The following is an 11,983-nucleotide window of genomic DNA, read 5'->3' as shown; positions in this document are numbered from 1 at the left end:
GTCATCCATTTTCGCACACTACTTAGAGCGCTAGTCTATGTATACCCTCCGCTGAACCTCCGGATCAGGCTTTTTTTTAAAAATTCGTTCTAGGTAATTGATAGTTTGACATTTGTTTTCCTAGCCTTGACTATTAATTACGTAGCACTCGTTGGCCTTTTTATTAATATATAAAATATCAATGAATCGAAGGTGTTAAAAGAAATTGTATTAACACCAAAAATACATTAATCTACAGGTGAAAAATAACAGGTGTTGCAATAGCAAGGTGTATATTTACAGGAAGTGAAATTCAGCTTGTTCATAATGAGATGTATATTATTTCATTTAAATTCAGTTTCATTGTGTTTTTGAATTACCGCATAGTAAAAAGGTCAATTAGTGAATTAAGCAATTAGAACATGATTAGAGAGAGAGAGAGAATAAAAAATCCAGCACATCGCATGTGACAAGGGGAATGACGTTTATAGAAATCTGAATCCTCAGAGCCGAACTGCATACCTGGTGTGTGCCGTCAAATTCGTTTATATATGCGGAGGGATATTGATAGACATTATCGTATATCAAAACCGCATCGTTTTCATATTTAGGTTAATTAATAATTTGCAATATGCTAGGAATAATGTCTTATAATAAAAAAAAATAAAAAATAAATATCAGAATGATTACGCAATACTGAAAGAACCAGAGCGACGATCATAAATTAGAGATTTTATTTTAGTAACAACAGAAATGTTTAGATACCATAACTTAGTATGCAACAACTTACAGATTAGTAATGATCTTCAAAATTTGCGAAATTCTTGAGACCTGTGTTTGGCATAACAAAGAATGTTATGGTGATAAAACACCTGTTTAAAACACTAATATGTTAAGTAATTTTATCTCATACATGTGGTGTATATTACAAGTGAGATAAAGCAGTAGCTTTATTACGTGCGCGTTTGATAAAGCACTTCCGGTCTGAACTACTTTTGTCACTGTCCCCGCTTGGATGACCTATTTTCCGTGTTTATGCATATCGATGCATGAAATAAAGTGTATAACTTGTTATTCTATATTTAGAATTTCTTTTATAGCAAAATTAAAATGACATTGCTCCCACTGACGCAAAACAAAGGTGTAATAACGCAAAACAAAGGCATAATAACGCAAAATAAGGCGTAATAATGGAAAACAAAGGCGTAATAACGAAAAACAAAGGCATAATAACGCGAAATAAAGGCGCAATAACGCGAACTAAAAAGGCATTGAAAAGCCTTTCAGAACTAGCGTAATAACACGATTCTAGAGGCGTGATAACGCAAATCAAAAGGAGTTATTTCGTCTATCAAAGGCAATATAATGCGAGGTGAAAAGGCGTGATAACTCAAATCAAAAGGAGTTATTTCGTCTATCAAAGGCAATATAATGCGAGGTGAAAAGGCGTGATAACGCAAATCAAAAGGCGTTATTACGTCTATCAAAGGCAATATAATGCGAGGGGAAAAGGCGTGATAACGCAAATCAAAAGGCGTTATTACGTCTATCAAAGGCAATATAATGCGAGGTGAAAAGGCGTGATAACGTAAATCAAAAGGCGTTATTACGTCTATCAAAGGCAATATAATGCGAGGTGAAAAGGCGTGATAACGCAAATCAAAAAGTGTTATTTCGTCTATCAAACTGCAGTTCAATGCAAAGTGAAAAGACGTCTAATAGCGCGAATGTAAAGACGCGAATGAAAAGACGTTATTTTGCCTGTTAAGGCATTGTATTGTGAAGTGAAAAGGCGTAATACCGCAAAAATGCAGGCAAGATAGGGAACCCCTAGGACTATCGTTTTCCGCCCTCATTATGGGGCTGTAGGTGTACCAATTAGGGCCTCTCGAGGGTGAAACCACATTTCAGACCTCTTTAATGATTGAATATGGGGCGATAAAATGAAATAAAACTAATAAAGGGATAGATAACAACAAATTGAAACATAACATAGAACCCTTACAAGGGGTCAAATAGGCCTTTAAGGGCAATAGTACCCAATTTTACATCATGTATGTCATAATGAAGGTTAATAACAACTTATGCAGGTAAAATAGGAGACCCCTAGGACTATCGTTTTCCGCCCTCAGTATGGGGCTGTAGTTATAGGGGTACAATACCACCTTTTCAATCATGCTAATGATAGTTCCATCTGAATGAGCTAATATCGCTTTGTTGCTAAATCACAACTAGAAATACAGCTTTATCAATTGTTTATATCGAACATTCTGCACAATATATTCAACGTACACTGTTTATATATCTTTCATTCGCATTATTACGCCTTTAATTTGCACTAATACGCCTTTCATTCGCGTTATTACACCTTTCCTTCTCGTGATTACGTCTTTCCTTCGCGTTCTCAGGAACCACTGGGCGATAAGAGTGGATATTTACCTGAAAGCTTCCTGGTATAAAGTAGGTTAACGTTTGTTCAGATAAAAAAAAACGGAGGTAGGGTGGGGCTACAATAGGGGATCAAAGTTTTACATTTTGATACATGTATAAGAAAACCATCTTTTCAGAACTAATTAGCCAATTTCAATCAAACTTGGTACAAATCATCCTTGGGTGAAGGGAATGGAAGTTTGTTCAAATGAAGGGCCATGTCCGCTTCGAAGGGAAGATAATCACAAAACTGCAAAAATAGGGTGGGGTCATTTACGAACATTTTCTTCTCAAGAACCATAGAGCCAGAAAAGCTGAAATTTACATGAAAGTTTTTTGACATAGTGGATATTCAAGTTTTGAAAAGTTATGACCTTCAGGGGTAGGGTGGGGTCTCAATAGAAGATCAAATTTTACATGCGAATATATAGGGAAAATCTTTAAAAGTCTTCTTCGCAAGAACCACTGGGCCAATCTTAAGAGATTAATTAATCTTATTGGGCCATAAAAATAATTTCCTGGCAGGTGAAGCATTTTTAAGCGCCGGGACTAAGACATCCCAAAATTTCACTAAATAGGGAAATATATTACTAGTAGATAGAAATGTGTTTATGACAAATCAAAATCCTTAGAGCAAACTAAGTCTCCTTTACGGTATCGTTACATCATCATCTGTATATATATATAAAAAACTTAATCAAAATGGACAATATTACAAGGAAAGGGTTTACCACAACCATCACCCACGCTAGTTTCAAGATAGTTTATTAGTATGGTCCCATCGTGTGATTTTGTGATACATGTGAATACGTTTACAATTATGGATATGTTTCTTGACAGTGTAATTTTACATATATGTTTTAGACTATAGTACATGTTTTTTCTTTATATTTATAGATACTTATTTGGATTATGTATCCCTACAATTATGACTTAGGGACACCTTTTTACCCTTATTGCAGTTTTAATCCGGGATCATAATGTGAAATAGTTATGTTTTTCTAGTCAATCGGTTTTACTGAACCGGTGATTTTTTTTTTTTGGGGGGGGGGGGCATAATATTACCCCTAGTCTATCTATTGTGACTGCATACATGTTTGTTTATCGTCATTTATTTCATTTGTATTTGAATAAATGACCATTCTTAATTCCTTCAAGGTGGTTGTTACTGTTATGAATCCATAGGACTGGCAAACAAACTTAAATTTCAATAGTATATATGTAGTTGATCATATTTGTTAGCTTGGTTTTAGACGGTCCACGATGCAAAATGTGTGTCCGCTAGCTTCTCAAAAAAAGGCAGCATAATCCATCTATTCATGACGTTATAATTGATGTCTTACAGATTCAAGCAGATATGTCTACATCTGGAAAACTATGAAATAGAACCAGGTTTTCTGTCCGATAAAACAGTGACAATTAAGAGTAAATGTGTGCAACTTTCTTTGCTTTGCTGAATGCATTCAGAGAATATTTTTATAGATTTATCCCTGTAAACACTTGATTATATATCATATCTGAATCAACATAAATATGCAGGCATGCAAAACTGAACGTTAATTTCAACTGAATTATCGTTTTTTTGCCATGTGTGCCTAAATCTTTTTAGAGAAAAAGAATGCGGAAGGCGACTAGATTTATGTATAAATATTCAGTTTGATATATGCGGTTAAACCTCTGTCATACAATCAACTTCAGGCTGATTTTTTGTATTGGTATATTTCTTAGCAAGTGTTTCATTTGGATATATAGGACCATGGGGCATCCTCAAAAGCAAACATCCGGTATCATCTGAAATTGTTAAAAAATACACATACAAAAGTACATGTAAACATTTTCAAATATCATTTCAAATAAACTGTTATTCGTTTGAATTAACGCCTACTGAATTGAAGATGGAATAATTTCTGTGTTTGCTGTCCTCTTGAAATTGCATATGGCGTGATCAATGATGTATTGGCCAAACTCATATTTCGACGAATTTTCCTCGAGTGTGGCCTCTCAATTCTAGATCTGTATTCATTGAAAATGCAGGAGTTCTTTTATTAAGACCCAATATTTTCATGACTAAGTTATTATGTGTCACCATGGAAAGGAAAACCAAAAGGTGATTAAGAGAGAAAAGTTCGGCAGGTGAAATAGGTGGGCCAAAGTATAGGAGGAATCATAGTAAAAGGAAGGAAAGTTTGAAATCACGTTGGGCCAGGAAAAAGAAATATCATATAAAGATAGATATAGATAGCAAATGATAGATGTCAAGGAAGAATAATTCAATTCATCATCAAGCAAGTTAATGATAGAAAGCAGTTTTCATTAGCTAGGAAATGCGGTGGTTTACAACATAATTTCATAAAATACGACAAAATCGAAAGGGGATATTTTTGATCTGTGTAAATAGAGTTTGTAAATGATGAGTTGGGGTGGACACAAGGTTTACCGAGGAAGATGATTCGTGCTCTGAGGTATCAGTGTGTGGTTGACGTGGAAATGAAAGAAACTAACTACAATGGAGCTTCTATTAATACAAAAATAGTTCTCCTTGTTGGAGAAATTGTAACCAATAGTTTGATTGTTAGCAGATTTTTATAGTGTTGTCATCAATCATGAAATATTCTACACATAAAGTAACTGAGAATTTCATACGCATTGTGATTGTGTTACCACAGTGCAAATACATAAATACTATGAGCAATATTATAAGGCTTGGGTTTGGCATTAACACCCACGAATTACTATCCAAATTGATAAGTTCTGGCCGTCGTAGATAACCTGTTGTGTCGCAAACTATGGTAGAATTAATGGGTAATCTATTTGCATAATTATATGAAACATAAATATCGATTCCAATGAATTTAAAGATGTTAACCAAGGTCATATAAAACTTTGGAAGAAAAATTTATGATCATATATATTTGATATTGTTGAACTTGCAGAATTTTTTTTCCGAATTCCAAATGAAAAATGGTGTGGCCAATGTTGTTTTTACCACCTGTTATATGATTTATCAAAGAACATTTGATATAGATCAAACTGGGGCAAAACAATATAAAATACAAAGTATACTCGGTGGGAACAGTTTGCAGTGTATCACCATTGAGCACCCTTTATCACTCACCCTGTATCAGCACCCTTTATTACTCACCCTGTATCATCATCCTTTATCACTCACCCTGTATCAGCACCCTTTATCACTCACCCTGTATCAGCACCCTTTATCACTCACCCTGTATCAGCACCCTTTATCACTCACCCTGTATCAGCACCCTTTATCACTCACCATGTATCAGCACCCTTTAGCACTCACCCGGTATCAGCACCCTTTATTTCACCCCTTATCGAACCTTTCTGGAACGCCTCTCTCTGCTTAGAGGCAGATATAAATTTTGAAATCAAATGGAGAAACGAACAGCAAGACAGAAATAGAAATGGGAGAGAGAGTGTTTGAATGGTAAGCGAGGAGAATTGGATAACTAGATGAATTGCTGGGGTTGAAATGTAAATGATTATTTTCAGCAAATGTTACAGTGTAAGAATAAACTATAAAAGTCCATATTGTGAATGGCGATAACTTAAATTATCTTATTTCATATATTCAGCAAATGTACTATATAATTCAAACATTAATCGTATATTCATTAAATGTACTTTATAATTCAAACAGTAATCGTTGTTTTTAACTTTTATCCGTTCATGAACCCTTTAAACTTATTATAATAATGATTGCGTTTGTTGCCAGATAACCTTCGAGATCGAGAGATGCTGTTTTGAAATTTAAAAGCCAAGGCGTTAGTCGAGGTTATGTTTCAAACCACATTTCGAAACCAGGAAGTTATCCTGCAACATACACAAAAACCAAGAACTTTATTTCTATTCTAAGAAATATACAGCTGATCGTTTGGCTACGAATTTTCCGAAATGGTCTACCTTTTTTGACTGACAAAAAGGTGAGATGGTAGCGGTATTCTAAATATATTCAAAAAAATATTTCAAGTATTTTGTTTAACGTTAACAGATTATACCATATTGCTTTGAATACAGTAAGAAAAACGTGCCTGTACATCGCCTTATTTACATGTACATGTATATCGCTCTCGGCATGCAGACGATTGGTATATAATGAATGACAAATGTTCTTCAGTCACCTATGAATTTGTTTTATAACATAATAATATTGATTGATTTTCATGATTATTGAATTGAATTATCAGTCATCGACTTTATTGTTGCACTAGCAAAACTCGAAGTACAAGCGATATGACTGTGTCAATTTTTTCATGATTAGTTAGTACGTATGAAGGTATATCGTAGAATAATGATCGCGACATTCCTTTGGTCTTTGCAATATATTAAAAACAACAATATATGGCAAAATCTGTATCACACTCAATATCAACCCTAAACCAATATCAGCCTTTGGGCCTACGGACTTCTGGCTGATATTGGAGTCTCGGGTTGATATGGAGTGTGATTCAGATTTTGCCATGCATAATTCTCTATTTCAATGAGGTCAAACTTATGGTAATGCTTTGAATTTTAACCCTGTAAAACCTCGACTCTCCACGCAAACTGACCCCCGGGAGTTTAAATGACTCCACAGTGTACCCAAATGGGAAGTCGGAGAAAGATTCAGTCATTGTATTTGTGAGGAACAGCTTGAAGTGTGAAGTACTGGTTAATGATATAACATAGTGAATGGTGCTCCATGAAAACATTGTTATCCCGGTCACGTGGATCACCGCTTGTTCAATGTACATCTAATTCAGCTCACGAATTAATTTAAGGTGGCTCACTACACTAAAGCTTATACCATTTATGACACTACGTCACAAGATGGCGATTTAAATGTTTTGTGTAATTATTTGTATCGATCGATTCGTTTGATTGGGTTAGTGAACCGCAGATCTTGAGTTCAAATCCGCCAGATTCTTTTGTTCATATGTGTTAAAATAACTTTTTTGAAAATAATTTTTTTTATCCAAATTTGCATATTTTCTGCCTATTTGGCATATATACTTATTATATATCACCATAGCTTTTCTCTTCACGGTGTAGTGAGCCACTTTATTTCCGTGGGGATCCAGGTTAGAATAGGTCCTCAGTACCCCTTGCTTGTTGTAAGAGGCGACTAGATGGGACGGTCCTTCGGATGAGACCGCAAAACCGAGGTCCCCTGTTCCAGCAGGTGTGGCACGATAAAGATCCCTCCCTGCTCAAAGGCCGTATAAGCGCCGAGCATAGGTCTAAAATTTTCAGCCCTTCACCGGTATTGGTGATGTCTCCGTATGAGTGAAAGATTCTTGAGAGGGATGTTAAACAATATTCAATCAATCACAAATTAATCTATGTTAAAACCTCACTACTAATCCAAGACTGTTTATTCATATAACAATTACAATATAGAAAAAGCTTGTCATTATTTGAATGACGCAAACATGTAAGTCATAACACATGCACAGAGAGAGAAAAATGCCTGGGAAATGTACATGTACCAGCAAGGATAGTTTGTTGAAGTGTATTTTGACTAGAAATGTACATGCAAGATATTTATTAAAGGGGCTGATTCACGATTTTCTTCCAAATTTTGTTTTTCAATTTAAATGATCAAAATCTGCAGTCTAATATGTTTAGAAGGTTTCACAAATAATTTAAGGTTATTCATCATGAGAGACGCTCATTATAGAGAGTTTATTATTTGTTTTGGAAACAAAGATTGAGGTGTGTTATTGTTTACGGGGTTTTCAAAATAAATGGATTTTGATCCATGTTTATTATGTATATCACATCTCAAGTATACTTTAGTTAAAATATGCCATTTAAAAGTTGAAATTTGTGATTGTACAAAATAAAGATGCTTTAAATTACAAATCTAACGTTTCACTGGTTTGTTTGTTTACATAAAAACAACAAAAAACTCGAGTCTTTGTTTACATAACACAGGATCAAAGCTAAAATATTGCTCTTATCCTTGCATTTAGACGGTCCAAATTTTGGTTGTCAACATTAAATGAAGTATGTTTTTTTTTATTTTAACATCAAAAATGAAAAATATTTCTTTCGAAAAAAGTGAACCAGTCTCTTTAACCTACATTGTAGTACTTAATATCAGCCTCCCATTAACAGTATTGTTACAGACTACAAATGATGTAATGCAATAAAATACAACATGATCAGTCGATAGAGGTCGTAATGACTCGTGGTTAGAAATATATGTATAAATAAAACAGCACTAAAATCCAACTACACCCGATACCTAGAAGTATCGGATCCACATAATGGATATAAGGTCATTATTTTATTTTTTTTATCAAAAGCACCGATATGACCAACGATATGACCAACGACCACGATAAGTCCCAGAGACGACCCAGCAAAAACTACGTGCGAGAATCCTGAACAATACAATAATGATATGATTTTGAAAGCTCAAAACCTAAACAAACTTAGATGAGTTGTCCGTGAATGTCTGTTTTGGAAGACAAATCTGGAACAATACAATAATAGTACAGCTTGAAAACTCAAGGTCGACATCCAAGGCCGAAATGAAAAGGTTGGGTTGCATATTGTTTAATGTTCCTTTCGAGAACAATTCACTCATATGGAGACGTCACCATTGCCGATTAAGGGCTGCAAAATTTAGGCCTATGCTCGGCGCTTACGGCATTTGAGGGATCTTTATCGTGCCACACCTGAAAAGACACGGGTCCTCGTTTTTGCGGTATCATTCGATATATATCAAGCGGGACGTTAAACAATATACAATCAATCAGTCATCATAAATTAATGTAAATGAAAGGTGAAGATAGAAACCAACAGTGACAAACCTCATAACTCCTATAAGGAATACAAAATAAAGAGTTGGGGAAACGAAATTGTGAATGCAGCTAACATGTATACACAGGTATACTGACTCGTTCCTATGCAACGCCGGTGTCATACACGGGACAGCTTATCTCCTATACTATTTGTACTATTCATCAAGGACTTCATAAGAGAAGTAATTAATAATCTTACAAACTGAATAAAATCTTAAATCATCCTGAATACTGTTAGCGACAAGAATAGAAAAAGGCATCTATAAATTATTCTTTAAATTCCAACGAAACTGAAACTGAGATGATACGAGGGCCAGTCAATAAGTAACCAGTCTAACTTATTTCCGGTTGAGATCCACCTCTTCTTTTTCGATATAATTGCCCTCTAGTGTGATGCACTTAGACCAACGGTGTTCAAGTGTCATCAGCCCAGAAATGAAAAAGTCAGAATCCTATCCATTGACCCACTCCTCAACTGCCGTCACGACTTCTTCGTCAGACCGGAAATTACGTCCATGGATATAATTTTTTCAAATTTGGGAATAAGAAGAAGTCGCTAGGAGCTAAATCAGGCGAATAGGCAAGATGTAGTATTAATTCATACCCGTTTTGCTTTACAGCGTCCATTGCAACTTTGCAAGTGTGGACTCTCGCGTTGTCCTGTTGCAGCAAAACACTTTTAAAGAGTTTACCTCGGCGTTTTTCAAGTATGGCGGTTCTCAGCTGGTCTAGCAAGTTTGCATAGTACACTCCAGTCATTGTACTTCTCTTGGGTAAAATGTCCAACATAATAACGCCTTTTGCGTCCCAAAATACTGTGGTCATCACCTTGCACAGTGGACGTCCAGACCTGGTTTCATCTTCTAGGGACATTTTACTGCGTTTCAATTCCCCATACCCAGAATTTAATCTGAGCATAAAATGGTATTGAAGACCTATAAACATCGGCTAACTCGGCGTGTATTTCCTTGCCTGTTTTACCTTTTAGATGCAAGTACCGAATTATAGCACGGTACTCAACTTTAAATGAAAAGCATGCCTTTGCATCACTAGCCATGTTAGACATTCAATATCTTATTAAAGAATGACTCAATACGCATGCAATTTTGAGCCTAGGTATAAACGTGTATTGAAACAAGGCATGACAATCGTGACCGTCTTGGTCAATCGGAAATGGGATAGGCTGGTTACTTATTGACTTGCCCTCGTAAAATATATTATATTCCTCGTTTTTGTAATTGGACTCAGTAGCAGACAATACAGATACATACTGATATTTCATTGATATTGTATGCGATTCTCCTTGAAAACTTGGAAATTCTGTGTATAATTCAAACAATGTAACGCAATAGCATCTCAGAAAATTCAACAGTTAGATTGACAATATCTTATTCCATCTGTGCGTTGTAATTATATCTTTTTTCTTGACAAATATCTAAAGTGACACGTAGGTGCGTAGAACGGAGTGTTCAGTTCTGTTCCTGTATTATCGATACGAATCATAGTACTGTGTGTACTGTAATACACACGTTACTGTGATAAACAATTTACATTACTTTCATATTCTACTATAAAATATACTCCGCACTCCTTGCACAGAGATACACAGTCGGCAAGTCTATTGTCTGATCCAATTCTATATGTTATATAGAACATGGGATAAATTATATCAGAATAACATTATTTTAAATATGCACTCTGACATTCTTTGATGTCTTTGATTTAAACTTTTCAATGTTATTATATGGAAGGTTAGCCCTTCAATTAAGATATTACTAATTTCATAGGATTCTCTGATATCACAAAACGCTTGTACATTATTACGTGTACCATACCATCAACATGGTTGCAACATGATCGCTAACTTCCATTGACGAAAAATAGGGGCAACACCAAAAACTGAACATCGCAAAATGACTCATCGCATGTGTTTAAAGCAAATTGAATTTCCAAGTTCAAGTTCAATTTATTTACTCATACCAAATAGATATAGGTATGCATATATAAGGTACAGTAATAGCATACAGTGTATATACAATGGCTATATACAAACAAGTCAAAGGTGGAAAAGAGATACCTGTATGGCAAAAAAGTATAGAAAGTATGGAAAGGCGTAACAGGACATGTAACTTACAAAGCAGCGACAACAAAAGCGATTATATAATTAGGTTTAGATTCATTACAGCTTTCGCTAGCTCGAAAAGGGGTCGGTAGTGCTAAAGATCGAAGCATTTCGCTATTTGGTAAGTGATCCTGGTCTTTATCATGCATCTACAAGGAAACATCTATATGCGCTCAAGTTTTTATACAATGATGATATAAAGAGAAACAAAGTGAATAGATCTTGGTGATTTAAGAAGTCCTACAGAATAATGATGTTAGGATATTTCTTTTTATTTTAAAGTTTTTTTTATCTATTTCATATAAAGTTTGGACACTAATGATCAACATTTTAAAGTTTTTTTGAGTTAACATGGACCAACTTTGATCAAAGACAAACTGATATTACTTCATCGCAAGCATCATATGCATGTCGTAAAAACGTTGTCAAATGAGAAATGTATTTAGTATTGCATGTAGCTAGATGGTTGTGCTAAATTTTGTCCATTTGCATGCATTTTTTTTTAAAGACGGAAAATATGAATATTGAAGGAAATATATGTCGAAAAATTTGCACTCCAGTTATTTGCAACTGAATTACGCAATCAACAAGCAAACTATTTGAATATAATATAGTCAAGGTCGTACATTCTATTAATTAT

The sequence above is a fragment of the Ostrea edulis genome, chromosome 1 (assembly GCF_947568905.1).
Source record: "Ostrea edulis chromosome 1, xbOstEdul1.1, whole genome shotgun sequence".
NCBI classification, from domain to species: domain Eukaryota; kingdom Metazoa; phylum Mollusca; class Bivalvia; order Ostreida; family Ostreidae; genus Ostrea; species Ostrea edulis.
This window is presented reverse-complemented; position numbering follows the sequence as displayed.